The sequence below is a fragment of the Apteryx mantelli genome, chromosome 8, assembly GCF_036417845.1.
Source record: "Apteryx mantelli isolate bAptMan1 chromosome 8, bAptMan1.hap1, whole genome shotgun sequence".
In the NCBI taxonomy this organism is placed as follows: Eukaryota; Metazoa; Chordata; class Aves; order Apterygiformes; family Apterygidae; genus Apteryx; species Apteryx mantelli.
The window spans coordinates 30,054,410-30,080,171 of NC_089985.1; the positions used below are offsets into that span (position 1 = coordinate 30,054,410).

General features: G+C 44.9%; 1 long non-coding RNA gene across 1 annotated transcript in view; it reads right to left on the reverse strand.

The window, feature by feature from the left end:
- Positions 1-3,116: 3,116 nt before the first annotated feature.
- The window catches only part of LOC136992515 (uncharacterized), a 29,201-nt gene continuing 6,555 nt past the window's right edge, over positions 3,117-25,762 (reverse strand). Inside the window, exons 2-4 of the long non-coding RNA XR_010884801.1 lie at positions 8,945-9,105; positions 5,484-5,824; positions 3,117-3,320 (exon numbers count right to left, since the gene is read on the reverse strand). This is a non-coding gene — a long non-coding RNA (uncharacterized lncRNA). The remainder of the gene's footprint in view (positions 3,321-5,483; positions 5,825-8,944; positions 9,106-25,762) is intronic.

A 25,762-nucleotide genomic window follows, 5' to 3' on the forward strand; every position in this document is an offset into this window, starting at 1 on the left:
GGAGGGTGATGGAGGCAGGACGGTGACGGATGCAGGAGGGTGATGGAGGCAGGACGGTGACGGAGGCTTAGGGCACAGCCGGAGGAAGGCGGCAGGGCCACAGAAACGACCTTCGCAAGCAGTACATCTCTAGCCCGCACCAGCCGCCAGCCGTGCCGAGGGAGGCTGGGTGAGGAGGCTGTTACGAGTGTCAGGTGTCCGGGATGCTGTTACACAGGCGATGCCTGTCTCCACATCGGGTTAATTATTAATGTGTTGCCATTGCAAGCCCTCTCCATGTCACTGCTGAGGAGGACGCAGCCGGGCTAACCTGGCACCCGTGGTCTTTGCAGCGACTGCTGAGGGAAGTGAATTTTCCACCAGAACAAAGCCTTTCCCCGAGCAGCCTCCAGCTCACGAAGAAGCAAGGTGGTACTTGGAGCAGGGGAATGCCACATCCCTCAGAGCAATGCTGGAGCATGGAGCTTGCCACAGGGACATGCATGTACACAAATGCCTCTCTTTTCTCCCCTGCTCCTTTTCCCTCTTCTCTTTCTCCCTCCCTGGCTTTGCCATATGAAGTAAAAAGTAAATAGAGGATATTGATTAAAAAAAAAAGGATCAAAGGAAAGGCTGGGAATCCTCTCCTTTTGCTGGGCCGTCGCTGCTGCAGATGGGAGCAACCAGAAGTAACAAGGAAAGTGCCAGCGAGCTGAGCCCATGTGAAGTCATGGAGATGCCACTTAAGGCCATGACAGGGAGCTGAACAACAGAGTGACTTGGACAAATACAAAGAGGTGACTTCCACTCCAGAAAATGCGTTCAAAGCACTGTTTGGATGTTTAGCAATATTTTCCCCCAGCAGGTCTCATGCAAGACTCAGATTGGCTTTAATCTGTTCTTTTAGTGGCTGGGGAAAAAAAAAAATCTTAATTTAAATAAAAGCCCCCTTATCTCAGCCTCCTCCATGAGGCAGCTCCCCACTCTCTGCCTTCCGGTCTCAGTCACGCAGTGATTTACATGGTAATGGGGTCTTTGGCACAGGGTGAAATCAGGAATTTGCAGTATTGCCAGGCCTGCTAGCTACTAGCCTGCTAGTAAGGGCAAAGTTGCGGAGAGAGCAATCAGCGAAGGGGCTCCCTGCCTGTCGCCCCCGGCTGCCCCCCAGGCTCTGCGTGGGGCTGAAGCCCTGCAAGCTCTGGGCGCCGGGAGGCCGAGTGCGCTGGGGTGTGCTGCTCACCTGGACAGGACAGGCCTTCCCGTGGGACTACTCGAGCTTGGCACGCGTTACGTTTTCTTTCCTGCTCTTGCCAGATGGTGACTGGTGCAGAAAGGCAGAAATGTTTAGTAGATATTTCTGTTCTGTATTTGGAATGAAGCGGGAGGATATATTCATCTCCAGATGATACTGTGGATGGAATATAAATCCTGCCATCTGTAACAATGGGGGATGTGAGGCATGATCTCCTCGAATTCAGCATTTGCAGATCACCCGGACAGCTGAAGCTCAGGAGTCTAGAAGGAATGAGCTCAAGCCAATGCTACAGTCTAACAAATCTTGGAAAAATGGAGAAAATCCAGAAGAATGGAGAACTGTCAGTGTAGTTCCAGTGTTTAGCAAAACTTAAAAGGCATGGCCTTGTGCAGAGACCTGCACATCGGCTGGTCTGTTTAGGGGTTTTTGTGGGGTCTTTTTTGGAGACAGCTATAGGTCTGGTTGATAAAGACAAGTACACTAATATAGCAAAGCTGGATTTCTCCAAACTATTTCACTTACTACTACCTGACATTTTGATTAAAAAACATGCTTTTTAAGGAATTATTAGGGCACACATTAGATAGACTAAAATCTGTCTCACAGACAGATCTTAAAGTGTGGTTGTTATTGGGGAGACACTGTGGATGGAGTTGTGCTTAGCATGGCCCTTCAGGGACTTGGTCCCTGTTACAACACTGCACATGTTTTTATCCCGTGATCTATGTGATCATAGAAAACCTGTGATGGCAAAGTCTGCAGGTGATGCAATGCCTGGTAAGACTGTTAATAACGAGTAGGCAGGTTGCTGTTCCAGTGTGATCTAAATTGCCTGGCGAAATGGCCATAATCCAGCTAAATACATTTGAATACATTGCACACAAGGTAAGACACCTGGGAGCACAGAGTGCAGTCTTCATTTACAAGATGGGGCTTGGGAAGCAGCAACTCAGAAGAAGTCTCGGGAATGATTGCAGGTAACTGCCGCTACATGAGCTCCCATTTCAACACTGCACTGAAAGCAGCTAACACCTTCCCCGAATTTACAAAGCAAAAATATCAAACAGAAGTAGGGGAGCAATCTCACCTCTGCTCATGGCACTGCTGAAACTACCACTGCGATGTTATTTCCAAGGTGGGTGTCCAGAATTAAAAAGGACACAGAAATTCTGCAAGGGAAAGCCAAATGTACAATCCAGGCATCAGAAAACAAGCTCTGGTATGAGACTGGAAGTGTACAAACTGTTCAGCTTGCAGAAGAGAAGATTGAGAGATGCCCTGGTCTCTGCAAGAAGAGTTCTTGACAGTTCGTTGGTCTCACTCTTGCAGAGAAGTGCACAACAAGAGCTCAAAGCTGAATGCAGAAGTTAGTTAGAAAAATTCATTCTGGGAAAAAGATAAAAGATCCTGGCAGGAGAGCAGTAATGCTGGAAGAGCTGGCTAGGGAAGGCAGCAAATCCACTTATGGGAGATACACAAATCCAGATTCTGGGAGAGGCTCCACAGCACCGTTGTGCTCGGGAGAGGGGACAACAGGATGCCCGTGCTGGCCTCAAGGTGTTCATGGCACTTTCACCGCTACATTGCAGCAATGTTTATCACCCAGCCTCCGGCTTCACGCCAGCCTGGGAGTTGTGACCTCCCAAACCCTCTATGAGGCCAGTGCATTTGGCAGACGGGAAGGAGCTGGCCCTGGGTCAGGTGGTGGGGCAGAGGCCACACAAGCATGGTCCAGACACAGCTCACCCATTCATGTCACCTCAAGGACCTCGGGCAGCGGCGGCCACTTGTTCGCTGTGTGAACAAAGCTGTTTCTGGTTTGTCTCTGGAGGACTGAGATTCTTTCAGCTAATTAAAACCCATGATGCATGTTCCTGATTGCCTCATGCCAATCCGATATGATACTGGACTTTATTTTACTCCAGCTTGCAGCTGGCCAAGACGCACTGCAGGTCTCCGGGCCCACTGGTCGGGGCCATGTCCGTGCTCAGCAAGCCCCGAGCGCCTGAGCCCTTGCTGCTGAAAGGGCACCTGTTCCTGCTCCAGACGGCAGGGTTGGCCGTTCCTCCCTGGTACCTGCGGTGGCCTGTACAAGACAAAGATGGAGAGGGAGCTGCTGCCTGATTCAAGACAACAGACCCCAAACAAAATCCCCCATGGGGATCCAGCTTGCTGGCAAAGCCAGTAGTCTCATACGTGCGCTATATAGCATGGTGCATGCTCATACAGAGAGAGAGCGGGACCGTGATCCACTATTAATAGCGGCCAGAAAGCACAGGCATTGCAGTGGAGCTGCTGGCAGGGCGAGGAGGGAACAGTGTTGGCAGTCCCCGGAGATGCTGTGCCCGGCACTGCTCAGGCTCCCGGGCTCCTGAGTCCTCCCCAGCATCCCTGCCAGCCTTCTCCAGGGCTGACAAAGTTTGGAGAATGCACAGATACCCCACCTGGGCTGAGAAGCAGGCAGAGGTCATCATAGCCCTGACTTCCTTAATTGCCCTTCCTAGATTGTGCACCAGGCTCTTTGATTCCTGTGCCGGTGAATTTGCATCGACACAACAAGGAAAAAGAGTTTCACCTTGACCTGTAGCTTGCTCCTGCCGTTGCTCCTCTTTCCTGCTCCCTGTGTGGCCCTGCTGGGCCAGCAGGGAGGTTCATACCAGAACACCCCCGCTCAGCCCAAAATGACGGATGCCAGTGCCCGTACATCAGGACCATCACCTGCTGGCACCTGCTCTTCCCTTCCCGGCTCCAACCTCCTCCCCCTCACCTTGCTCACTGTGTGTCCCCCTCTGCAAGAGGGGCTGTAAAAGGGCACGGACCAAAACACAAGTGCAACGCGGTTGGCAGTCACCCAGCTGGCACGGGAAGGGGCAGCGGGCCGGACATGAGGAGAGGACGCAGCGCCATGGTCAGGGAAGAGTCCTTCATCCACCGGCAGGCAAGCAAGGTGCTGCACCCTCTCTTGGCACTTACACGTTGGTAGGACTTGTCCTGCCAACCTGCTGCCAGTAAACTGAGCAACACGAGCATGCAAGCAACAGCTCCCCACCATGCACATTGCTCCCAGCTGGGAGGCTGCAGCCAAAGAGGCTAAAGGGTCTCATTTTGGTGAAAAAATGCTGTGGTTCAGAAGTGATGTTTTTTCCTTGTTTTTTCTTTTCTTTTTTTTTTTTAAGAAAAGGTCTGTATTTTGTTGAAATCAAAAAGTTTGGAAGTTTGGTGTGTTATTTCCCCACCCTCTTCTCCCATCTCTTCCCTTCGCTTGTTCCTGCTCCAGAGCGGAGCAGAAGGATGGTGGGTGGGGACTGCCTTGTGACTTTTCCTTTTCTATCTGGAACCAGGCCAAACTTCCTCAACTTTGGAAAAGTGACAAGAGGAAAAAAAGAAGCACTAATTCTGGTGATCTGGAATGCTAGAATAAGAAAAACAGATTTTTTTTTTCAAAGAAGCAAAAGTGAAGAGTGGAAGGAAAATCCATGAACATTTGGATGTACAAAATGAGGATGGACAAAAAAGAGGGAGGATGAGCAGAAAGTATTCAGATTCAGATTTTGAAAACTGAAGCAAATTAAAGAATAGCTTTCTTTGAAACCAAGCAAAATGGAAACAAGTTTGGAATTTTTCATAAAATCGCTTTTCCATTTGTCTTTGTTTGGGCAATAGCTAGAGCCCAGGCGTGAAGGAAGTCACTGGGGTTGCACTGCAGAGCCATTTTGGGTAATGAGAACATCTCCTTTGCTAGAAAAATCTCCCTGTTGAGTGCCTGTACACCACGGCTCTGAGCAGGAAGAGGCCAGGGGAGGTGTTTTAGCAAGTTAGGACTCTGCATGAGGGTTTCTGAGCCTGCACAGGCAGGGAAATGAGTCTGTGATGAGAATAGGAAACTTAGAAAAAGAATTAGAGAGGGAATAAGCAAAATATGTCAGAGCTGTCTCTGCACTGAGGCTGAAAACCAAGGGAATAGGCAGGAGGGATGAGAGGTTCTCATGCATGAAGATGGTTGTGATTTAGTTGGCATTGCAGGGAGCTGGTGGGACGCTGTGCGACTGAAATACCAGTGCAGAGCCGCATGGAGAGGGGCCTTGACAGGGGCAGCTGCAGGAAGGAGTAACGCCTTCCCAAAAGCATAGGCAGACATGCAAGAGAAGCAGAATTAGCAAAATCCGGGATATGGCAAAAAAGGAGGCTGAGAAGGTTCGAGAAGCAGGACGTGATTTCCTCCCCCCCAGCCCGGCCTGACTGTGCTCACCAAGTCTCCCGGCAGCAGAGGCTGCGTTGAAGCAAAGCCAGAGTGAAGTCGAACGCCCACCTGCACCGGGGAACTTGCACGGCGAACGCTCAGCAAAGGGGAGTGAGAGCGAGGAGCAGTTGGAGATGTTTGCCATTGCTCCCGCATCTGTGGGACAGTAACCGCAGGAGCCGTGGGGACTGACCGAAATCTGCCGCTGGCTGTGCAGCACATCCCCCAGACTGGCCGTGAGGCCAAGAGCTGCCATCCAGCCCCCCAGGGCAGCAGTCGCTGTTGTGGACTTGGAGTGCTTTCGCATGAGGCCAAAGATTCGGTGCAGGTCACAGTGCACACGTGAGGCTCTGTAGTTAAAGGAGAAAAATGTTATTTAGAAGGAAAAGATCTCATTTTTATTCATAATTAATCGCAACGCAGATCAGTGGATGCACATGTGACGGGCTTAAATCTTAAAGCTCAAACATAGGATTTTTGAAAACTTAGTGATTCATTAGTAACAGCCAGCCTTGTATGTAGAATGTAATTAAGTAAATGAATTACAAAATGCTGTGAGAAACTGCCATAACCTGAACCTGAGCCAGAGACATTTGGGGAGAAATTCAGCCTGGGCAGAGGGTCGGCTGAAGGGCTGTGTGATACACAGCTTGCGCCTGAAGATGAGCGGATAAAGAGGCTGGCAGCGGCAAGTACATGCAGGGCGCTAAATCCCTCCCTGCAGAACAAGCAGCTATTTACTCTGCATCATTTCAAAAACAAAAAGCTAAAAGTGAAGAAAAGAAAGCAGAAAGAAGACATTTTCTAACAGACAAGAATCCCTATTTGCTAAGTTTTGTTGAAAAAGCAAGGCAAAAATCGTTTCACATTTAGTCAAATATGCCACAAATGAAGCAGAAAATAATTCTTTCTGGTAGTGACATAGTCATGCCAGGGTGTCTTCTGGCAGCGAAGGCAGAGAAAAAGGCTGCACGTGTAGTGAATAACAGCAGAGCAAGCCCTCTCAGAGGGGCAAAAACCGCTCAACATGAGCAGTGAAACTTTCCAGGGCACAAACAGAGAAAAGGGTGTACATCCACTGAAAGTCAGCAGCTGCGCCAAGCGTCAAAAAGCCATGCCTCCGTCCACCCAAAATAACACATATTTGGAGCTATCTTATTTGCAGTTGCATCATGTTTTAATGCCCTTCTCTGAAACCTTGTAGAATATAAACTTGCTGGTTTTTTTCCCCCAGAAGAAACCAGCCAGAAGTGGTGAATACTTCTGAAAAGGTGGGTTTGGAAAAGTATCCTTGAAACTGGAGCATTGGACAGAGTTATGCTAAGCCAGCTTTTCCCAAGCAGCGGTGCTGTTCAGTGTGCGCTGGCGCGAGGGCTTTGGGGGCGAGAGCTGTAGCTGCCTCCCGAGAGGTGGATGCTATCTGCATTGGCGGGACGGAGCGTGGACTTTGCTTGGGACCAGGAAGGGCAAAAAATACTTTGGAAATCGGCGTTCCCAAGCAGCACAGGGTATTATAGTTAATTAATGAGGAACTTAGAGCAAAGGTTGCTTCACATCTAGGATATAAAAAAGAATAATAACACATAACACCATTTGTCTTTAAGCAAGCACCAGGTAATGCATTTCGAACAATTATATCCAGATGCACCACTTGAGAACCTCTCCTAATTGTGAAATTAGAAATATTTTTGCTGTAAATGCCACAGAATGACATACAGGGAGATATTCACCCCGTGCCACTCCACACTCTTTGCGACAGTCAAGCCCCACTTTAGTTTAAAGGTTGGTGCACAAAATGTCATTTACATTAAAAAAAAATTCAGCTGCAAAACAGGAACAGCATTTGTTATAATAGGTCCAGACTAGGAGGATTCTCAGATATCTGGCTGGGCTGAGACTGTCTCGAAAAGGAATACCACATTAAATTCAAAAGATCAGTTACTTCAGTGGTATCTCCACAACAAAAAAAATCCCGCTTCTAATGGGTGAAGTAAAAATGTAACATAATACAGAAAATCTGGGAGTAATTGAAAGGATAAGAAATTTCAGATGGAGCTAATTCTGTCCCTGTCATTGAGAAACCAGCTTAAGGAGGGAGATACTTTGGTTTACATTATTTAAATACAGCTGTGACACATGAACGCTATTCTGTGAAACCACTGTATGACAGGTAGGTTCTCAGAAGGAAAAAAAAAAAAATCACTGTGAAATGAAGGGCATTTGCTTCAGCAAATAAACTGTGAAGAGACAAGCTTAAATCTAACTTCAACAAGATCTTTAATATGCTATTTGGATGTTATAAGGGTATGAGAATGCCCTTTGATATTAGTCCTGCTCCTGAGATATTTCACACAGTAATTGCCTACATCTTTAAGGTACGACGTATTGAAGCTATGGTGACTGCTATTTTAAATTGGGCTAGAATTCTGCAAAAGCAGAACTGAAGATCTAGGCAAGTGCTGCAGAGAGTAAAGACGACACTTCAGAATGAACTTTAAAAGGTCAAAATTTGGTCTAGCAGAATTACCTGTACTGACTCTAAGCCGAGCTAGGATGGCTTTGTTGCCAATTTAGATAAAATAGAAGCAATAATTAGAATGTCTAGCCTCCAGGATATAAAGCAGATCTACAGAGATTTATGAAAACAATATACTATTTGGCAATATCTATTCCTAAATCTATGACCAGTATTTCCTCAGGAGAGGACTGCTGCAGCCTGAAATTGCCTGGCATTACACAGGCAGACAAGAAAGCACTGGGAAGGCTTAAAGCCGTGATGATGAAGACCCTTGAAGCAAGCCGTGGGCTCACAGCTGCCCCTTCTTTGCAGGACCGTCTGAAAACACACCGTTACGGACCTGGAGGGAGCCACGTGTGGTCTTGTCTTGGGAAACCCAGACAGATATTTGGCACTGAAGTGGATTATACTTTGAGTGCTGTGACGGAGCCATGCCCCCACCGAAAACAGTGTTATTTGGGATCTCAGCCTGCGCTTGACTGGGAGTGCGAGGCACAGTGAAGTGCAAAACACCGAGTCTGGCTATCTAAGGAGGATACTCTGCAGTGCCTGTCTAGCACAAGCCTTGTCCTGTCAGATCTACCACAGCAAAAGGGATTAAAATAGGCTGCAGAATATTCCTTCCTAAAGAAACCCTGCAATTGCTTAAATCCACGAGAGAAAGCGCTGGAGGATGTCCTGGGGGAACAGCCCTGCTCCAGTTTCAGTGGAGGCATGGCATGTGCAGACTGGGCTGTTCCCTTCTGTAGAGCACTTTGTGATCTCCAGAACCACAGCAATATACAACTGTTGTTTTCAGCATCTACATTTGGGATTCCAAGTGCTGTAGGCCAGCACTCCATACATATGGGTTCAATAAAAGGCTCAGCTTTGGGAGCTGCTATGCACCAAATCTTTCCCACAGCAAAATACATATGCAAGCGTCTTAAATGGCTCTGGATTCCTGACATACCTATGCTGGACGTGTAGGTCAAATTCTCTGCTGCCTTTCTGTCCTGTGGCTCAGCATCCTGCTGAATCAAGCCCACAGGATCAACAGGAAATAGTTAATAATGTCAAGCTCTCCCCGTTAAGCTTCAGAATCACTATTGTTTCCAAGTGAAGAGCAAGCTCCTGTAGAACAGAGAAACACATAGAGTTTTCATAGGCATTTTGCTGGCGAACAGCGGCAAGCAGGACTGGCGGGCTCTCCATCTCCAAGAAGGTGGGAGGACGTCACGAGTGCTCAGCAATAGCATATCTGATTTCCCCTCTGCCCGAGAGGTGTTGGTGCCACCTTCATCCATTCACTTGCAAGACAAAGCCAGTGTGTTGGCGCCAGCTCCTTTGTCCTGTCGCCAACTAGTTGTAACTGGCTGCCAGATGGTTTCGTCACTTGTGGCAATGGACTACTGGGAGGATGTCATGCATGTTGTATTACCCTGCGAGTGGTGCACTGGTGAACACAGCTCACCCATTAGCAATTCATGGATAACCCACAGGTATAAAATGACAGTCAAGAAATGCATAGTTAGAAAAGCAAAAAAAAACCAATCCAGGAACAAAAAAAGAGAGTTAAGATACAAGAAATAAGAAAGCAGTCCATAAATACAGGCAGAACCATGACCTATTCATTGATCTGTCAAGAATATGAACACAGCAGATTCACTTGAAGATGAGCAGGTACCAAAATGATCTATACTTATAATATATAACATTACCGTTAACATTCTTGAACTGTGTTTTAAACATCTTCCACGTGGACAGCTTTGCTCTAGTCACACTGCAGTGTTTGTGCATTAATATTTTTATTTAAAAACAAGAACAGAAGGGCAGAGGAATCAGGGAATAAATCCGAGTCCTGCAGCAACTGAAGGCTCCGTTGGGCTGACTCCAGGCTGGTATGGGTTTGAGAGAACTATTTTCACTTAGTTTCAGTAATGATAATGAAGAAATTGGGGATTCTTGTGCAGGAAGCAGAGGATTTATGAGAGAGCAGCTGGAGAGGCCAAGAGCAAAGGATAAACACAGAGATGGTAAAAGAGTATCTGACAAAACTCAACCTACATATTGTAAATCTGCAGGCCCAGACACAGTGCGCCTGAGAATTTTAAAAGAAATCTCTGAAGAGAATCTTGAAAAATAATCTTCCCTTCATCTCAGGAGCTCTCTGGGGCCTGGGAAAGGCCAAACGGGCCTCCCATCATCAGCAAGGTTGTGAAGGCTGTGCAGGAGTCTACCCACCACCTGCCCACATCTCTCTGGCAGACAAGTTTCAAACCATTTTTTCTCATCCCTCTTGTCTCTTCCCTTCCTGCTTTCTCCTTGTTACTGCTTTGCAGAGCCTATGGGCTCTGCCCAGGGGCTCCAAAACCTGCAGAGAACTCACAGGCAAAGCAGTTTGCTGATGGTATTCATTTTTTCCCTACATACACAGCCTTGTTTCAGTCCTTCCAGTGTGTTAGGAGTGGATGTCTGCACTCCACCTTTGCGTCTGCACATGGACTCTTTTTTCCCAAAATACGAAGGGAGTTGGTGTCAGCGGGGAGCAGGGTAAGCTAACCTTACCTCTTGTTTTCAACCTCTACCTCTAACTCCTCAAATAACCCGCAGTCTTCTCAAGTGCAGTTCCTTGAAAACACGAATTTCCATAGCCTGCATTCCCAAGTAACCTGCTGGGCTGCAGCACAGCTCCCTCCCTCTCCGGGAAGAGGCTGCAATCCCCCCCCCAACTCTCTGTGTTCTGGGAAAGGTAGAAGATATGAGAGAGCTGGTAGGATCTGGAGAGCAAGTGGGGGGGGATCTGTGGCATTAAGATTACTGAGGATGGGGCAATTTCCCTTTGCCTAACTCCTTGCTGCACATAACTCACGCCAGGGATGAATCACAAAGAGCTTGCAAGTCACGTGCATGGAAATACGGTAATGAGGAAGCTGATGTGGGATGCACCTTGAGCCTTACAAGCAATTTGCATTTTTGGGACCTCTGCAGTAATCAGAGCTGCTTTGTAATCGGTTGCTGCAAAGAGCCCAGCTGTATGCTCTCTTCACCCCAAAGGGATATTCAGGAGGTTGTAGAGGTGTGAATTCACTGGCTCTGACCCACTCTATCCCTATTTGTCGCAGCAAATTGTCTTCCCTTTTTGAAAAGATTGTCCTTATTATGCAACCAGCTTCTCAGTCTCCCACGTGGCCAGTCTACTCAGAGTAGTTTTTGTTGTAGTGTTATAATAAAGTTTTCTTTAGAACTAGATAAAAGCTCTATAGATATAAAGAATTTGGTGTGGGCTAGAAATTGGTTGATGAGTCACAAACTCAGAGAGTAACCATAAAAATGAAACTCCAGAATGGGAGCAATTTTAGTGACGTTACCACAGGAGCCAGAACCAGCACCTGTATTTAAAGTTTCATTAGACAGAGAAAGAAGTAGCATCAGTAACATCAGCTTCACCAAAGGGCACCAAGCACGAACTAGGATGCATCCAAAGCAGCCTGGAAACAATACAGCTCGTGGGCTGAATGCAACGAGATGAGATACAGCACCCAGAAACAGCAAGCAGTAACCCTACAGAGAAAAAAACAAATAGCTCAGATACCTGGAAAGCACTGAGATCAAGGCTAATAGGTGGGAGCCAAGCTAACGTCATATGATCTTGCAGCTTAAGAGTTATGCACAGAGCTGATGCCATTCACCACCTGCAGCAGGGAAGAGCTGTGCACGGCAGCGAACACACTAGCGCATGCTCCTGCATGACCCTGTCGGGAATGCTGGGACTGCTGCTGCCTCATTCCCCCTGCTCCTCATCCCACTGCTGTCCCCATCATGCCAGAGCACCTGCTGGTTGTGCATCGGTTCCTCTTGCACGTGGCTCTTCGTCCTTGCCACCTCATGGGGAGAATGACCCGAGCAGCGGATGTGTGGGCAGCATTTCATATTGCTTGTCCATTCGCCTGAGTGCGAGTCATTCTGTTTTTATAATACAGGAAATATCCCTCAAAGATTTCGAGAAATAGAGGTAAGGAAGAGGAACAATACCAGGAATAAAGCACATGGTTATGAAAGACTGAAGGAACTAAAGTTTTGTAAATTAGAAATGGCAAGAGTCAGAGGGGATGCGGTCTTAGTCTATAAATACCTTCAAGGTAACAATATAAATGAAGGAAGGGAATTAATTTGTAATCTCAGAAGATGGTAGGACAAGGAGCTTGAGGTTAAAGAGGAAAAGATGAGGCTCAATATAAGAAGTGCTGGTAGCAGCAAGCGCTTTTGGGCAGTGAACTGGGCTCCCTGCGGCACGTGAAGCCAGAGCATGGGAGCGCAATGGCAGGTGACAGCACTGCAAGGAGCAGCCTATGACACGCGCACCGAGGCTGCTACTCACACAGCGCTAATTGCTGGCAGATAAAAGTAGGAGAAAAGTTTGAAGTTCTGGCTTGCCAACAAAATAACATCCAACGCTGTGTTCTCAGAGCAGAAACACTGCTGAGAGCTGAAGGATTTGTGTGTTTGTTGTTGCAAAAAGCACTGCTGGTAGCCCTGGAGAGGGGAGTCTTCTCCTCCACCCCGTGGGCAGCAGCTTGGGAAGCAGCAATAGCACAGGGCTCTCCCTGCTCCCACCGGGGATGGGAAATTTGGCTGCTGCTCGCATTCGCGGTATGCCCTCTCCACTGGGAACTGCCCCTGTGGGCGTTAACTACTGCTGGGTGCTGTCGCAGCTTCCGCTGGCAGGGAAAGGGAGGAGAATGACTCCAGCAAGATCTGCCAAGCACTAACACCCGTCCCTGCCAGGTAGGGAAGTGTGAGCGCAGCACCTTGGGTCCTGCCACCACTTCCATAAAACCAAAGTATAATCTGGCTGGCACTGCCAGTGAGGACAAATCCAGTATCCAGTGCTGCCCCACAGTGGTGAAGAGGCATTTCAGAACGCAACATCTGCAAAACCACCTCTTGGAGGGTCTTTGGTAGGAGCCTGAGACAACCCTACTTTGACCTCAGAGGACACTCGATCAGGGACTGGCAGGAGCTAGTGAGCAGAGACCCAATTTGAAGCTCTTTGGTGACCAGCCTGACTCTTCGCCAATACACACTATTGCCTGTGAGGTGCTCCCTACAGCACGCTCTCCTTTGCAGCATTGGCTTTGGGGACGCACCCAATAATGAATACTTCATTATTATCGATATAAGTTTCTTCCATTTGATTTCAGCCCAGAATTCACGTTCATATGCTCTCAGATCATCCAAACCAAATAGCCTCCCATTTTGGGTTTTGTAGGCTTCACAGACTTACAGATGAACAGTTTGCCCTACACTGACTGCAGCCCTGAAAAGTAACATGATACCAACACAATGTGTTCAGCCTGTGGTGTCAAATAGCAGCCTCAGGCCATGAGGGACAGGTTTTTTAATGCTGGTACAAATATGCAGAAGGGTGCTAATGGGGACTCCCAGAACACCCAGGTGCCTAACCCAGGTGTGTCTAAGCAGGCTATAAAAGCCCAGCAGCCACCCCACCCCTCTGGTGGGTGGTTTGTAGGTCTTTACAGCTATTGCTTGCCCCTTGGTAAGGTTGATCAGATGCCTCCTAAAGCTCTGTGTCTGACAAACCTCCCTCACGCTTGGCTGCTTCTGCTCAGTGACTTCTTTGTGGCTGGAGTGCTGAAAATGCTGCTGTGACCTGACACCATGGCAGAGAGGTATGCCAGGGCTCTTGAAAACCCATGTAGCAATTTCCTGCATGCTCTTCCTTAGCCTTTGCAGACTTCTTTGTCACCAACACCTCTTGGCTCAACCGCTGTGGTCTTGCACCCTTTATGTGCTGGCCTGACTGTAAGTCTCCTAAATCTGCTCCTGCTTAGTGTTCTCAGTGCTGTCATCGTTCAAAGTGAGGTAGCCTCCGTCAAGCAATTAAATCTGCCACTGACTTCCAGGTCACTTCTGCCCCTGCTTATCTCTATGCTTCTCTGGGCCTCTCCCAGGACAGGACCAGCTGCTGTGGTGCTGGTTGCCATCCCCTCCAGCAGTCACTGTGAGGAAGGTGTGGAGATGTTCCTATTTGTCTCCAAAAGGGAAGAGGAACCTGCCCAGAATTGCTGGACACTTTCTGCTCTCTGCTTGTGCATGCTGCTCTGAAATCCTGGTGGATCTCATGGAAGGGATGGGCAGATGGAAGGTATGGATGGGACCCTGCCTGCCTCCAGGAGAGCTCCTGATGGACTCCTCTACTTTAACAGGTGCCAGGGGTAGGTGGGAGCAGAGCTTGGAAGAAGGTGGCCCCATGTTGGAGATCTTCTGGATGGGGGAAGAGCAGGGAAGGAGAAGGAAAGAGGTGGAGGGCTTGGATGCAAGCTGCAGCCATTCAGAAGGCAAATCTCCTCACTTGGAAATACTGAATTACCTTGCACCACAGACCTTTACAACTGGTATCTCTAAGGCTGCTTACAACTGTGCCCTGCTACTGGGGGCCTTGCCCCAGCCCTGCAGCATTCCTCTGGCTGCTGTGCTGCCTTCTTGCCTTGCAAACTCCTTTTTTAATCAGGTAGTCTCTGCAGCTCCATGATCCTCTCCTGCTTTGTGGTGCTCTCCATTCTGTGCTGCATGCACCAAGGTCAGGCTTTGGGCAACTGCTGTGAAAATGCCCAGGAAGTCCCAGTTTCTTATCTTTCATCCATTGTATTTGCAGGACTCTTGTCAGCCAGTGCAAACAGCAAATTTTCTAGACATTCCCTGTACCTAACTCTTCAGACAACAAAAGCCAAATGCCACCATACACTCATGGCAGCTTGAGTCTCTACAGCTATCTTTGCTTCTCATCAGTGTCATACATACCTCCTTTCAAGGCTCACAGCCCTCCAGCAGGGATTATGACCCTGCTGAGACTTAGCTAAAAAAGCGGTGCTTCTGACTAGGCAGACCTTCTTCATCTTTGGAATATTGTATAGGGAAGAATGAAATGTGTAGCAGAAAACTTACAACTGAACTTATTTGAATTTGAGCAGATACCTTATTTCTCTAAATTTCTTGAGGTTTCAGCCTATAGCCATTGAATGCTGTTATAACTTTGTCTGCTTAGCTGCAGAGCTATCAAGTTTTTGTCACTCATTCTAGGACTCTTCAGTGATGCCCAGGTAACCCGTAACACCATCTTTTTAAAGTTACAGATTCAATTCCTCAACTGTTATTAGAAGGCATTTCTGATCCCTTAACAAGACTCCAAAACCATTCTGATTTAGTAATAACCTTGTGGTGTGGGCACCAGAACTGGACACTGTAGCCCAGGCGTGGCCACATCACTGCCAAGTACAGAGGTAACGGGATCTCCTGGCCAGCACCTGGTACTCAAGAATTTCCCAGCTCTTTGGCCCAGAACAATGCTGGCAGCTCATGTGCAAGTGCTCCTCTGCCAAGACTCACAACTCCTTCACAGAGGTGCTGCTTCCAAAGTCCTCGTTCTATAATTGTAGCCCTCACTCTGTTTTTAGGTAAATGAGTTTACTATTGCTCATACTAAAACAGATATTGTTTGGCTGTTCCTGCGTTACACACAGCAGTCTGGCTCACTTAGTAGATGACTCTTTGCTGTTTATAACCTGTGATGTTCGAAGGGTAGCTGTGGGGTAACAGTCTTCTGCTCCTGGCAGGCAGAGCACTGGCTCATGCCAGTTGGAGGGACCTTCTTCCCCAAAGCAGGAAACTGGCAACTTGAGTGCTTGCTTTCTTCCTTCACCACCCACTTACCCTAAGCAGGCTGGCAAATACCATTTGCTGGGTTCCCTAGCTCTGTCTCGGGTGTGCAGGTTTCTTGAGACATATTTAAAAATCTGAAAATAGAGGGTGAATAGTGAGATGACGAAGTCTGAAGATGATACAAAATTATTCAAGTTACTGAAATGAAGCTAAACACAACTAAAGCTGATTGCAAAAAGTGGAGAATGATCTCATAATACTAAGTGACTGAGTTTTAAAATAGCAGATGAAACTCTGTTCATAGCTGCAAAATAATACACAGGGGAAAAAAGTAACCTTAACTGTACTAAAAAAATGGACTCTAAATTAACAGTTAGTCCTAGGAAAGAGATAGTGAAGTCACTGCAGATGGTTCTCTTGCAAACATCACCTTGCTGCTCAGCATCAGTCTAAAAAGCAAATGTAATATTAGGAACTACTAAGAGTAGAGAGCAAAATTAATAACATCATTATGTCACCCTCTAAATCCACTTTACAGCCATGTCTTGAATACTGTACCCAGTACCGGTTCCTCCTTTTCTCTTTCAGCTTCCTTCCCTCCCTACTTGACCATATTAAAACAGTGGAAGAGGTACAAAAGCCTGTGCTATCAACATATTTACCAGAAATCTGGAAAAGAGGTTGAACAGTGAAATGACTAAATTTGACAGTAGTTATTCAGGGTAAAAGGACAAGAACTCTGAAGATATGAAAAGCATCTTACAACTTGGAATGACTGGACAACAAAAAGTCACTAAAATGCATGTTGATAGCTGTAAAGTGATGTACATGAGAGGACACAAATCTGATGTCAGGTAAACATGTTGGGCTCAGAGCTGACTTACCACACAGAAAAGATTTTGAGGTTATCACAGAAATCTATGGAAATGTCTTCTCAGTGCTCAAGAGAAATCAGAAAAGCAAGTAGAACTACTGAGGAAGGAAGACGGACCGCAGCAGTAACCAGCATGAGGTCGCCATACAAACCCAGGCATCATGCGTGCTGGGTGCTCTTCTGGTCCCCTTGTCTGGAAGAGCAGAGTGGAACTGAGAAGGAACAGAGGGCAGTAGCAAGAAATAGTTCAAGAACCAGAGCAGTTTCCACATGGGAAAGGCTAAATAGATTAGGACTCTTAACCTGGAATGACATAACCGTAATAAAAGCTCATAAAATCCTGAACAGTCTGGAAAAGTTGAATAGGAACTTACTGTCCAATGCCTCATTCAGTACAAGAAGTAGGGGGCATGAGGAAAGCAAACCTTAGGAAAACCTGGTGTTGTGACTGGCGGAAGTGGGGATAATATACTAGGAAGGTACCTGCTGTTGTCCACCATGTGGTCTAGGTGGACTTCTGGTGTGACCCCTACAATCACTGCTGGCCCTGTGAAGGCAGGAAGCACAACAGGATTTAGGAACAAATGCCATGCAAGGAGAGATTAGGATTACATACCCTGTGAAAGATAGGGCTGAGGAGATATGAGGGAAGTCTATAAAATCATAAATGATTCAGAGAAAATGATCAAAGATAAGCTATTTGCTATTTCTTGCAACAGAGGACCTGACAGCTCCCAGCTGAAATGGGTCACAGGTGTAAAACCAACAAAAGGAGGTATTTTTCCATGCTATATATATAGAGGGAGAGTGTGGAATATATATATAGTGTGGAAAAATACCTCCTTTTGTTTATATATATATATTTTTAATATATATATATAAAATACATATTTAAAATTGTGGAACTCATTGCCACAAGATACTGCAGAGTGTAAGTAGGCTCCAAATGGGATTAGACAAATTAATGAAAGATAGGCACATCTGTGGCTATGCAACACAATCTTGTAGTTGAAATTTTTCTCTTAGAAGCCTAAAAGTACCACTGTATTACAGCTCTAGCTAATTCTTCCCTGGCCCGAATGACTGAATACCCATTCTTAGATTTCTACAAACTGTATAACCTTCTACATATCTATTATAAAAAGTATCAAGTGTAAGCTTATGGTTTCTGGTATATTCTTAGCTTTTGATAGAGAATGCGAATGCTATTTTAGAGCATAGCGTGAATAAGGCACTTTGCCAAGACAAGCCTTTGGTGCAGGCTGTCTTCTTTCATCTATTACCATGGCTTTCCATGTTACAGTATTTCCACAATTTTTGTGCCATCCACAAACTTAATGATTAACAACTTATATTTTCTTCTTTCTTCAGTGCTAAAACTTTCAAATTGTGCAGGGCCAGGAGCTGATTCCTCAGGACCTTTCAGTCATATCTGCTATTATGAGCATTCCTCATTTACCATTACACTGCCAAACCTGTTTCAAAACTGTCAAGGAGCTACCATTGAATTCATTTAATCTTTAGCACATTTACTTATATGTTTCTAATTAATTAAGGAGAATGTTTGGTATTAGTCAATGTCTAACAGAAGTCTAGCTGTAGAGAGTATTAATACACTATTACCTTTTCTAATTAAATTTGTCAGCTACACAAAAATATATCAAATTAGCTTGGTATTTCCCATAAATTCAATGGACGTTGGCTGTATTTGCCAGCTTTAATTCTTCACCAGACTGCTGTATCAGTCATTTCACTATTTTGCAGGGGCTAGTTGTCAGGATGAAAGCCCTACGATTGTCTCTTCTTAGATACTGGATCAATATTAGTTTTTGTTGTTTGTTTTTTTTTTAACAGATCCCTGAACTTTTCTGAGTTCCAAAACTTTTTGAAAATTAACAGTAATGATCCAGATAGCTTTCTGGCTGGCTCCTGCAAAATTCTCAGATGCAAATTATCCAAGCTACTGATTTAAAAATGGTGCTATGCAATGCCTTCCACAATCACTGGGAGTTAATTATGTCTCACCATCATTTAACATGACAATGTCATCTGTCTTTTCCCCTGAATACAGAGGATGATGATTTATAAAACTGTGCTTTTACAATTTCATCATTTCTAGTAATAGACCAATATTACTGCTAAGATTGTTTTCATTCCAAATACACTTACAAAAAGATGGTTTCAGAAATTAATTGCTAGGCATAGCTTTCTAGTTACATCCTGACTGATTCTCGTTTTAAAAACTGATGAAGATTAGTCAGAATTTTGGTTTCCTCTATATTGATTCTTAAATTTATTTGGCCTGTGGTTAAAAACTACTTCTCAAATCAAATGATAATTTGAAATAAAAATGAAATTGAAAAGAAAGACAAAAATCAGTTTGGAGTGGAGAGAGCTCTTTCTCCCAGTTCTGACCATAGATCTGATTTTCAATTCTTCTCTAAAATTTTCCCTATTGTACTAAAAAATAGTGTACACAGTTTGGTAAATTAATCAGTTATGGAAATTAGCTTGGGGAAGGCTAAATTTAGACTTAAGGAAGCCATATGGAAGGGATACAGTACACATCAAATTGCTGTCCATGCAGGAGATAAACAGTGGGATCAAGGTAGATGGACAGGGCTCTGAAAAGGCTCAGAAACCGAGCCAAGCAGGAGGTTGGAAATTTCTAATGGCTGTAATCTAAAGCAGGAACACCAGGAAACGCACAGAAATCAGAAAGGCAAATGCAGAGCTAGGAAATGCTGGAAGATGTGGAGATGAGCAGCGGCTTCCTGAGAAAGTGGACAGGCTGTTGCTAACTTCCAACGCGTGGTGCCATCCTTCATGTGACGGTGCTGGAAGACAGCTATTATGACTGAAACTTGTTCTACATCTCAATCACCTTTAAGTTGCTCGCAATTTCCTTAGAAATTCTTTTGGATCTCAAATCTTAGCCCCGATGACATTTTTAAGCCTTTCAGCAAATCCATTCTGCCATTTTGCATTTCGCTTTGGCAAAAGAAAACCCCACAGACTGTCACATAGCTTTCCATCACAAATTTTACAGAGGCATAACAAACTGTGTTAGAAGGAAATAGCTCAGTCAGTTTAAATTAAGAAGTTCTGTGGTTTTTGGTTTTTTGGTTTTTTTAATACTTACGACCTAAAGATTTTAAATTTTCAGGTAACTTAAGTATTCAAGAAACTGAGTTTATTAGCCTCTATATAGTATTAATAATGGATTTGGTTTTCCTTACAGTTAAGTAAGTATATTAAACAATATTGATGTTTATAATTCTGAAAATAGCCCCAGAAATTCTCTCTATGAAATTAGTAGAAATTTTGCTATCGACTTCAATGGGCTCAAGGTTTTACCCATAGCAATTAGCAGTCATTCTACTGTATAACATGGCTCCCTTAAGGTCTGCAGAGCTCAGTGTAATTATAACAGATTGTGTAATCAGGCTGACAGGACATGCAAACCAGAAAGAAGAGCCATGTCTCCTTTTTTTTAATTTTAAAATAAGATATTTCATAAAAGGAAGAGAAAATTTAAATGAATACATTTTAGTTATAAATGTCTAAAATGTAAGCTAGTGATTAGGATGAGTTATAGAAAAATATTAAACAAAACATCAAGTCTGAAAATATTTACATTCAGTATTTTTTCTCTAAGAAGGGAGAAGAGGATGTTCAGCTAAGGTTGCCATGCCATTTTTAAATATGACTGGGGTATTCTCTCCAAAAAAAAGAGTGAGTGAGAAAGAATCCTGTGAGTAAAGGATGGAGCCAGCCTTAAATTAGAATTTGCTTTAGCTTTGCTAGTATATTAGGCGATCAGCATTATTTGGAAAGGCATTGTCAAGGTCGCCCAGCCCCAGATTCACCACACTTCCCCCTTATGACTGTTTGGAAAGTTGTTAGAATTCTTAATATTTGTTTTTCTTTCTCCCAAATGCTTCAATGCTCTTAGTTTAAAACAAACACACAAAAAACCCCAGTGTTTCTCTAACTCCAGCAGTTGCAAGTGACCCTGTTACAACACCACTGACTGCGCAGTCGAGGCCTCAGGAGCAACCCTGCAGCAATGCGTGCAACACCGCGCAAGGCTCAGACCACGCCAGTCTCCCTCTTCCTACCGTAACAAGCTAAGATGTGTGTGCTCAGCACCCAACAGAAACCCTAAACCTGCTTTTTCACAAAACAACCCTCCCAGGCTGAAATAGCTGTGTATTTTCTGCAATTCATAAGCAACTCCAAAAAAAAAAAAAAAAAAAAAGTGCATGCGCACAGGGGGGTGACAAGAGGAGGCCTGGGGAGGGAAATGAAGCAGATGGGACATTTAATTCAGGGAACAAACTAATTTAAATCTTTCAAGGAGTTTGTTATTATTTCCAGAGTGTTAAGAATGCATTTTTTCCATGCATATAAAATGCAACATCTCTGTTCTGAAAAGCTCTAAGAAAAAATGCTTTACAAAAATGTAGGACAAAGAAAAAGAAGTCCAAAATGTTTTTATGATATCCTTTAAGAATACTATTATTTATTTATTTCACAGATTTATATAAATAAACATAAATGTGTAGTTTGTTTAGGTCTCTTGGGTAAAGGCAAAAGCAGGCAGATTTATAAAACGGGTTTATGTGCCAGGGTGATTGTAATGGCTCCTTCTGTCAGGTAAACACCTAATTAGGATGTTTTCAAATAAATGTATTATGCACATGATTGAAGCCAATCCAGGCTGCAGTATAAATATTATGCTTTTTTTTTTTAAGTTGTATAATTACATATCTACCCATGGAGCTTCTCGCCTGATAGGCATCTATTTATGCAACACCACACTGTGGCTTTTCCACAGGTGCTGTGGCAGATACTTGCTGAACATGCAGACTGGCTGATTTTTAAACTGCAATAGCTCAGCTTTCTCTCAAAATACCAATTCTGCCTCAACCCTTTTTTGCCTAATTGCTTCTTAGATTTATTGTTTAATTAAAACTGTTCTTGGGTTATACAAACAACAAATTCCACTAATGTGTGTTTTTTCTACATACAAATTATTTTCAGAGGGGTTATGTATCCTCAGATTTTGAAAGAATTACTTGCTTCTTGGCTGGGCTGTCTCTGCCAAGCATAACCTTGTGGTAAAAGCTGAAAGGTGACGTTTATGATGGTAGCATGACAAAGCTTTATCTATAGAGTCAAAATGGCAATATTAAATGCCATTTGAAAGACTGATGCAGTCTTTAAGCCAATGCAGTACAAACTCATCTTTATTTTATAGCATTTTCATTTAGACTGTCACAGCACGTTTCATCATGCACTTGTGAAACATAAGATTTGAGTGACATGTTGAATGAGGAGGCACCCCAAGAAGACTTTGAGGGACCTCTTCCTCATCTGCATGGCCTGCTTTCCCTCAAAGTCTTCCTCACCTCGCTGTGTCCCATGGGGATGTGTGGGAAAAGACAGCGAGAGCCTGAGAGACAGAGCAGCACTACCCATGGGTACCACAGTATGATCTGAACGCTTCCCTGACAGCCGTAAGAGGTTTTTCTAGGCATCTTACTGCCCATCTGGACATCTATTTCCTGGCTTCAGAGCTGAATTTTTAATTTGAACAGCTTTTTGTCTAGTCTGGACAATACAAAAACATCTGCTAAAATCCCTGCACCTGGAAAAAGTTCTAGGCAGACACTCCAGCTTCAGCAACATGACTCTGCCCCTCAGATTTGCCCATTGTGGGGAGGAAAGAAAAAAAAAGTTCAGCTATAAACTTGCAGCTGGATCCTCTTATAAAAGGAATACTGAAAAAGTGAAAGCTTTTCTGCAAAGAGCAGATGCTGTAGAGTTTCCTGAGACACGAAGAATCTAGCTCTTGCGAGATCTCTGCCTATCTTGAGTCTTTCAATATTAAAGGGCTCTCTAGCAAATTAGGGAGGCATAACAAGAACTGATAAGGATGAAACTGGACAAACTCAAACTAGAAATTAAGATACACATTTTTAACACCAATACGAACTGCCAGAACAAGTTCCAAAAGGATGTGGGAGATCAACCTGAAGCTGAAGCCAGCTGAAGGCTTCTCAGCTTTGCTGGCAGATTTGCCCTTGTAGCAGTTGGAGCAGGTTTGTGGGTGGGACAGAGGAGGGCTGGGAGGAGGCAGCTGGGCTTTTGGGATTTGGGGGAAGGCTACGAGTAGCAAGCTGGAGATGTCACAATGTGATTGGAAGGGCCTGTAGGACAGTTTCTGGGGGTGAGGAGGATGACAAGTGAGGTGCCCAGCTGCTGTATCCCTGTGACTTTCTATTCCCTTCCCCATCCTCAGCCCAAGTCCCCTGGGTGAGGGACCTTACTCCAGCCCAGCCTCTCCCAAGCGCTGCAGGTGTCCCCTTTCCACCTCCATAGCCTCTGTGCTCACCTACAAGTAGCTCCCTTCTCCCTCCTTTACCCCTCCAGCACCTTTTAGTGCCTCCAGCCTGCACAGGAGGGGAAGGATTAAGCTCTGCATCCTGTGGGGAACTGGGAAAGAGGCTAGCATGCAAAATTACAGGAGAACATGGGAGAAGAGGGTATTTTGTCCTCTTGTTGCCAGGGTTGGGATGGGGGAATTGCAACTGTTGCTACAGGGAGGGGTTACTTCCCTGTTCAGAGAAAGGAAAATCAGAGGATGGAGATAAATCACTCTGGCACAAAGGTTCTCTTTCCTTTCATGTCTCTGATGCAGCAAAGCATATCCCAGATTCACCCGAGCGCTGGCCATGCAGGGCCCCACCAGTAATGCAAAGCAGCTACCTGAATTTACAGCTGCTTTACGCGGCCGGTGCAGAACACAGCAACCAAACCATGCAGTGTGTTTGGCCATAGCATTGATATACTTTTTACCCTAAGAAACCTTTTAAATTCAAACTAGGCACAAAGCCATATCCTTTATGTTAGGACATCATTTTACATATAATTTAGGCCAGCATAAACTATCACTGCTGCAGAGAGAAGTTTCAGTTGCCCACCAGCAAAACCAGAAACCAGCTCCGCTATGGTAAACAGCGCCGCTTTCCCACCAGCTACAGCTGTTCATCCCAGCTCTTGCATAATGGCCATGGTGCTAGTGCAAGAATATGCGTAGTTGCAAGGGAAAGTGCATCAAGGTTAAAACATGACCTTTTTTGCCAATCTGTTTAATCCAGAACTGTCCCCTGATGTGGTTCACACTGTAGCCACTCAAGTGCTTCTGCCACCTCAATGGAAAACAGGATCTCAGGTAGGAATAATATGGTTTGGCTGCTTCTTTTAGTGGTGGTACTGGCTTATTCTGGATTAAACTGTATTTGAAGCTCTGGGCCCTTCTGCGCATGAAGATCCCCTTCACGAGGAAAATGGGGAAAGGCCTGTCTTAGTGGCACCTCTGGTCCTGCCCCAGGTCCTGGGTAAGCCTGCAATGGGTAGGGGGAAGGCATGGAAGAGAATAGGTTCATCCTCCTTCCAGGTGCCTGCAGGAAATCCAGAATAGACCAAAGCAGCTGAAGCTTGCTTGTCTTTCCTACTTGCAGTTTCATTTTTGTTGGTTCAGATTGCTCTAAATCAACTCCTAAGACTGCATGGAATGCTATGGTGCACTACAGGAATGCCTGAGGGAAATTATTTGTCTGACTTCTTTTAAAGATCACTTTGTATTTTAAGAGAAAAAGATTCTGAGTGAAGGTTTTGTTTCCTGACAGCCAAAAAGAATTGTTTCAGAATTTAGGGTTCTTTACTTGCTTTTAAAAAACAGTCTGTTTTATTATACCTCTCTTCACAGAACTCTGTTGTTCCTTTTCTTTTCAGCTGAGAATTGGTTGGAGGATGGGGAGAGACAGAAGCTGAGTCCACCATTTAAACCAAATCTGAATATGAAAATCACTGTTTTCTTTCAGTACTGGTCAGACAAGATCAGAACAGACCGCAGCGTAGCCCCATGTCCTCTCTAACCATGATCAGCAGTGTTTGATACAGAGGAAAGTATAAAAACTCACAAGACGTGGACTGTTCTGTTCTCAGCCTGATCTCTAATAGTTAAAGAATGACTTGCACCCAAAAGCATGAGATATAACAGTGCCAGATAGTTTTAGTCATTATATACAACACTGAATATTCTTTGTATCACAGGAATGTAGTGCCCAGATTATGTAAAAATTGTAAAAATCTTCAACATCTCAAAAGAGCATAGTTAAGGGATAAAAGAATTAAGACTGTGGGTGACACCCCCTGCTTCTCAGTCTCATAGAAATCTCACAAACTGAAACATTACTGAAACAAAACAAAGAATACTGCACAGCAGGCACGATTCTCCTTCTTGAGAGAGAATGCAGAGGGAGAGAACAAATCACCCAAGTCAGATATTAGTCACATCACTTCATGCATGACTGAAAGGTGCTCAGATACTATAGTGACGAGGCTAATCCAAGAACCTATACAAAGCAAATTTGGCAAGTGACATGCTGAAGTTGTTAAAAAGACTTGCAGATGGGAAAATGTGGGATAGAGAAATATAAGCAGGGGTGACTTCAGTGTCTCTGTTTTGAAGTTTGACTTAGAGGCAATCTGAGCAAGGAAAGTTGGAGATACTGAGAGAATGGCCAGTCCCAGAGTGGTGACACAGTTCTTGAAGTGCTCCATAGGGAAGTGGTTTGGGGGCTGTGTGTGTGTGCACGTGCATGTGCACGCTGGAGGGAACAGGGGTGGAGAGAGAAGAAAGAAAAAGGGTTAGATGAACCCAAAGAGCTGATCAGTTGAGGGTTATTTCAGAACAAAAAAGGCGTGCAAGGCTGTATAAAACACTCAGGTTTAGAGGAGGGCTGAGGAAGAAGCGTTGCAGCTCTCTGTAGGGGCCATGGTTCAGGAAGCAGAAGCTAAGGAATGCTCAGCCAGCCAGGCAGTTTCATTTGTCAAACACGCCTAACCCTTCAGTTTTGGAGAAATGCCATCTCAAGACGCTTATCAAAACAAAACAAAACACCACTCTCTAGTATTTGCAGAGTGTCTGTTAGAGCCAACTCTCCCACAGTTTAACAGTACTGCAGAAAACCTTTATTCCCAAATTTGACCGAAGTCTGTGCCATGTTTATTGCCTCTTCCTCACCCACTTTATTGCTCTTACTTAAATTTGTAGACAGTTGTCTTCAAAGCTTTGACATATATTTTTCAGCAACAGGTTTCCACATCCGTTGCTCTGAACATCTTAATGGGAACAACGTTTAGAAATAACATTATTATCAC